Genomic DNA, 6,559 nt, shown 5'->3' with positions numbered 1-6,559 from the left:
GAGGGTTAACAGGAGCGTGGTAGAACACTATGGTTCATACGCTTTATTTCGAGGCTTGTTTAATTCCCCGTGTGCACTTGATTTCACGATCGGTTGACGAACGAATACGGCCAAAAGGTAAAACGGGAAGCAAAATAAAGGAGCACTGGCTTGACAGTGACCTTCATTGCAACTTGAAGGCTAATTTACAGCGCTGTAAACAACTACTGCGCTCACGGGTCATACCACAGGGAAACTGCCATATCAGGCGGTACGGCTGCTTCACAACTGGACAATTGCCCCACAAACATGGCAGTGAGAAAGAGAGAGGAAACAAAAGAACGCTGAGCTTTATTGAAATTTGTGCGTCTGCTATCATAAATGCGGGCTGGGGTTGGGAATGTTACAGAGACGTGGAAAAGAGAGGAGAGGCGTTAAGAGTGCGGGCAGCGAAGGCTTTCCCGGCTGCCTGCAACCACTTGAAGAAGGTGAAGAGGGAAAACACTAGCGGCCGAGTGCTAAGAAGTAGGCCCCTTGACTCGCGGCATGAAGGAGTTGTTATTGTTTCTGTTGCGTTTGTTGTTGTTGTTGTTGCTTGGATCTATATGTTACCATACTTACAAACTTACGAAACGTACAGTAAGCCCTGTTATTCGTTTTGACAAAGACATCCGCATTGCTAAAATAACAAAAATGCGCGTGCTTTTCTTGCTTCATCCTGGAACATTTTCTTTGACTCGCTCATGCAATGCGTCCTCCGCGGTCATTTACAGCACAAACATCGACGAACAGCCCCAATGCAAAGCCATATTGAGAGGTGCCATGAAATAGAAGAGAAATAACAGAGAGTTGTTCTGCAGCTCTTACGAAGGAAGCGAGAACGTGCCATTGGCGTTGCTCGAAATACCTACGCGGCCACTGAGGCAAACGGAATCTCAACATTAACGCCATCCCGGAGCTGGAATCACGTCGCCTCTCAGTCGTCCTTCAGACCAATAGGGCTTTTTCTACCTAAACCGGAGTGAGTACGCGCGAAGCTGGCAACGAGTTCATCTCGTCATCCCGCCTATCTCAACTCCGCGTATCCCGAGGCAACCAACACTGTAGAGAACTGGTCCTCGTGCACCTCACAACAATACCAATGGGAAAGACAACAGTACTGCGATAGTTAGCGTAGCACATAAAGGAAGCGAGAGTGGTGTTTACACGCCTGAAGCCGTAATCATTCTAGAGGTCTGGTGTTCTCGCCCCTAAACAATGCAGCTGTATGTTCTGGTATGAACGTGAGGGAGTACCAATGAGTGGGACAGGCGTTACTGAACGTGAGTGAACGCTTATGAGCAGTGGCGTACCAACCCGTGCGCGAGTGGCGGGGGGGCTGGCGCCTCAGGACATATATATATAGATATATATATATATATATATATATATATATATATATAATATATATATATATCTATATATATATATATATATATATATATATATATATATATATATATATATATATATATATATATATATATATATATATATATATATTATGTTTGGTCTTGAGGAGGTTTGTTATATTCATAGGCTGATTCACATGACTTGCTTTGCAAAATTGATCGGTTCAAATCAGAGAAGAATCTGCACAAACAGATTGTGCAGGCTGGGCCGCCCCATACCGCGACAACATAGCCGTGTTTAATAACATTTTCGAAATATTACCATGCAATTTAAAAAGTACACCCAAATTTAACCTGATCATCTGAGCATTCCATCAGCAAACTTTCTAGTCTTAGTTTGGCGTTGTGGATACGATGAATATGAAGAACCTGCTATGACTCTAGTACCTCAAGTTCTCACTTATTAACAAAACATGTGGCTGACAAAGCAAGGTACTTCACAAAGTCTTCAGGATAAGCCGAGTGCCAATTTCTTTACTGTCAGAGCCCTCTAATAAAAATACTTTCTAAAGAAGAAGACCAAGATCAGTCAATCAATATTTATAAAAAACACATTGAGCTGGTTGTGTATACAAGAACCCCGGTGACACGATCACCGCTCGTACGAATTTCGGGGTGATACGAATTTTTTTGTGGTCCCGGCCAAGGCCCTTTAGCTTGCAATGTAATGGAGTACGGTTGTTACGAACCGGCTTTCAACCCGCGACGTTTGATACGAACGCACGCTACCGCGCAGGTACGAACAGGTGCTGCCCGCACTGTCGCGGAAGACGCGCCAATCGCGCAGCCGCAGGAACCCAAGCGCGGGCAGCGCGCCGCGCCATCAGTTTGGCCATCAGCGGCGCGTCGTAGACTCTGAGATCGTGCGCGAGAACCTTGAAAGCCTTAATGCGCTTTTGTGTGTCTTCGTGTACAGATTACAGATGATGTTGGCGTCACGTTTTTCTTTCTTTTTTTACGCGCTGACGAGCGCTGCTGTGCTCGAGGCAGAGTCGTTGTACTGTGTTTGCACATGCCTGCCACGCCCATGCAAGCCTTGTCCTCGCAATCAGACATGCCGTTAAAGGTGGACGAGGACGGTCTTGGCGAAGGAGCTAGGCCTCGCAACGTCAACATGCACGGTTGTTAAGGGTGCGCATACCTGTCAACTCTCCAATTTGCACCGGAGACTCCCGATTGTTGAGCAAACCTCCCGATTGTGCGAGCACGGCCCTAAATATCCCGAAAAACATCCCAACACCAACGCGATAACAAAAGAATCAAAACAAAGGACAGCGGTTGAAAATTTTCTGGCCCTCATATATCGCGTGCAAAGCGCTCCTTAAGTCACTTTCGTCGCAGTACTCTAATCTCATGCGGAAAAGCATACTCAGATTAGGAAGGGGCTACTAGCTGTCACAGGTCACATCACACCTGGTTCATCACGCGCGCAAGCAACGTATGTTTACGAGTACGAGTATGATCATTCACATCTTAAAACTTTACTGGAATTTCTTCAGAGCGCTTCATGACGTTGTTACGGCCCTGAGAAACAATGAATGAAAACGGATGCCAGCTTTCTTTTGTAGCAGAGTATTTTGCATGTTTTCTGGTGATACGAATTTCGGATGATACGAATATTTTTGGCGAGCCCGCGAGATTCGTATCCCCGAGGTTTTACTGTAATTATAACATTATAAATGACTACGAATTTATATACCAGGTGTCGCTCCTTGCCCTTCTACTTTTCCCAGCTTGGGTGGGGGTGGACGGAAAAGCGGTGAAGTGGCCCTTTACTCCTCCTCTTCGGTTCGTCCAAGTAAATAGCCTCTACGTAAATTGTGTAAGCTCAAATTTTTCCTGAAAAAATGTGGGCGATTATAACGTTAAACTACCCCGCATTGTTTCCTTCCGTATAGGTCGTTAGCTGTTAATGATTGGTCGAAATGTTCTGGGTCATGCTCAGGGCACCTGCTCGTAAAACGACGCAACAAATGACGCGTAAGTGATCCACCGCGTAATTACCACGTACGGATCAGTGCGTAAAAAATAATAATAATGAACTATTTTCAATACGGCGTATCGTTTGACATTGGTTCTTCGCTATTCGTCAGAAATTTCAATGTGCCTTGATTGCCTCCAATCGTTACGCGACGTCACAAGTCTGCGAAAACTCGCGGCGTTAAAATGAAGTGTACACAATAAGCAGCACATTACTGTGCTGCTGCTTAACAATAACTCATGTTTTTCGGAATAGCCAGACAGTGTCTCTTTCTGAACGCAATTTAAGGAGGCTGCCCACCAATCACATTGGCAGCGGCTGCTGACAAAGCGGTAGAGAGAGAAAAAAATGGCCGCGTATCTGCGTGCTTCGCAGCAAATGTCGTCTAAAGACGACAGAAGAGGCGCTGCGTGAGATATGAACGCCATCTGGCAATACGTCGGGAAACGTGAATGCTGTGTTGCGGCTGGTAGTCCCGGCGCAGCAGCAGGCGAAGACCGGCGGTGACCAACGCGACCGGCGGGGACGCCAGCCAGCCCGAACACGCGTTTGGTGCAAAGCGCCGAAGCAGAGAAAACGTCCGCACTCAACGAGTACTCTCCACACACTCTTTTATATTCACGTCGCCTAGGTAAAGCAGAATGCCAGAGCGGCGCCCATGGCACTCGTACAGTGCAATACTGAACCGAAACCGAAACACAACAATTAGCTCGTGCAGAGGGCACGGAGGAAGCCAAGTTTCGGCGCAGTCCGCATTTTCATCGCAGCTTAAGAAGACTAGGGTCTCTAAATTACGTATCTATGTATTGGTACACATAGATACGATGGACGCGATGATGCCGCCTTCCCATGTACCCACCTACTGTGTACGCTCAAGAGCTAGTGCCGCCGTCGACCATGCACGTCAAGTTGCGCCGCGTTTGGTTAACCGAATCGGCAAGCGGGCCAACAATCTCGCTACGGTCGCCTTCACAGAAACGCCCACTTTCTTCCTGGATCTCTTTTCCCCCTTTGGTCTCCAGCATGACGTGTTGGGCTTACTGAAAAGCTCCTCTTCCTGTACACCGGACCATACCGTGTATGCCGCCAAGTGACCGACGTGACGTATGAAATCGAGCCATTGTCTTCGGTCCTCGTCGGCTCAGCCCCGCACCGACATTGTTTCACGTTGTCCGTCTGTAGCCCTATCACATACCGGAACCCACCGACGCGTGTGTATAGTGACCATCCTCGCGACCGTCTTTGCCCCGGGTAATGTTATGTGCCGCTTACCTAGAGGACGAAGAGGAAGAGAACGTGTTCGTTGCTGCTTTCGCCATCTTGGTTGTCACCCCTACCTCTGTGGTTGTGTAAATACTGTAAATACAGCCTTCTTCTGTCGTCTCCCCGTAACAGTATTTCTATTAAAGGAACACACCACCTAATACTTACCTAGTGATGTTGCGCCTCAATATGCGTAATGTTCGCTTTTTGATCAACAATGTACACAAGTATGAACCTAGAACAGCCGTTCACGATGGCTGGCCCTTGGGCAAGTGGTTCAACTTTGGCAGAGTGGCTGAATCGAGGGACGTGCGACAAACAGAAAGACAGACAGAACGACAGACCAAAATTTCTGCGTTTATGTTCCCCAAGAAAGACTATCGTCTTTAATAAAATGTATTAGTAACAGACACAATCCTTTGCAGGTAAGCAGCCTTCTTAGTCCAGAAAACCGTGGACGTTTGATCACCTCCCTGGTGAGGTAGATATCAGTAACGGGGCAAACCTTGAAAGCGGGCTTCTCAACGTACTCGAGTCCACCTGTTACAAGCCGCATGCTGCCATATGATAAGGCGATTGAAGCCGGCTAATCGCAGACTAAAGTGGGAATCTATTTTATTGGTAATATCTGGGGTTTAACGTCCCAAAACCACCATATGATTATGAGAGACGCCGTAGTGGAGGGCTCCGGAAATTTCGACCACCTGGGGTTCTTTAACGTGCACCTAAATCTAAGTACACGGGCCTCAAACATTTTCGCCTCCATCGAAAATGCAGCCACCGCGGCCGGGATTCGATCCCGCGACCTTCGGGTCAGCAGTCGAGCACCATAACCACTAGACCACCGTGGCGGGGCTTGGAATCTATTTTAGCTGCGCTGGCTAGGCACAACTAAAATACTGGACACTTCTGCACACTCATCAACTCACAGCAGCTTGAATATGGAGCACTCGCGATGCTATTCGTTTTCAAAGAAACTGCATTTTCTGAAAAACGAGAGCGTTTGATCGGGCTATAAAATGTTTACTGGTTCCCGCCCATATTTGCGTCGTGGATTACTTAAATTTCAGGCAGGACAAACTGAAACCATGACAGATTGCTGTAATGTTATAGAGCCCCTCCTGAGCGATAGCCTCCTCTGCAATGCTCGAGCGCAAGAGGCACACCGTGAATAGGCACACGCACCGCAGGTAGTCGACAGTGCGTGGTCATGACACACGGAGGACAGTCGTCACCGCAGAATCGTAGGTCAATTTTATTACAAAATTACATTATTGCTGCATTCAAGTAAAACTTTGCCTGAGTTGTTAGTTTCCCAGTCTCCAGCCGACAATAACCACTGTCGAAAGTGGGGGGGGGCTCCGCCCGCCCAACATTTCTCAGTGGGGGTGCTAGCGCCCCCCTTGCTCCCCGGTAGATACGCCTATGCTTATGAGTGTGAGTGGGCGTGAGTATGAACACGATCGAAAACCAATGGCCGTGAGGTGTGAGCATGAACGTGAGTGAGTGCCTATGAGTGTGAGCAGGCGTGAGTATGCAAGTTATGAGTATGCACTGCTCCTATCGCAACTGGGAATATCCACGGCGGGTCTCCTTTCGCCACAACACTGCCGCCCCGCTTCCGCGCATGCACAGAGCTCTCGAATTGCACCTGTGGTGCGTCACAATATTACTGTTGCTGACTAGGAGTGCTCGGCCGAATGAGGAGCGCATGCGCGCACGTGTTCCTAGCAGCCGCCGCTGCCAAATCCGGCGACAAACCGCCTTCGTGGCGTCCAAATTTGAGCTTGGGTTTTCCCAATTTCGAATGGACAAGCAAGCAAAACGTCTGCAGGCGTCAACCTTGCGTAAGAAATGACACACTGATATCAGCTGTATGCTTAAA

The sequence above is a fragment of the Rhipicephalus sanguineus genome, chromosome 2 (assembly GCF_013339695.2).
Source record: "Rhipicephalus sanguineus isolate Rsan-2018 chromosome 2, BIME_Rsan_1.4, whole genome shotgun sequence".
Classification (NCBI taxonomy): Eukaryota; Metazoa; Arthropoda; class Arachnida; order Ixodida; family Ixodidae; genus Rhipicephalus; species Rhipicephalus sanguineus.
The sequence above is the reverse complement of the archived record's forward strand: the minus strand, read 5'-3'. Positions refer to the sequence as shown.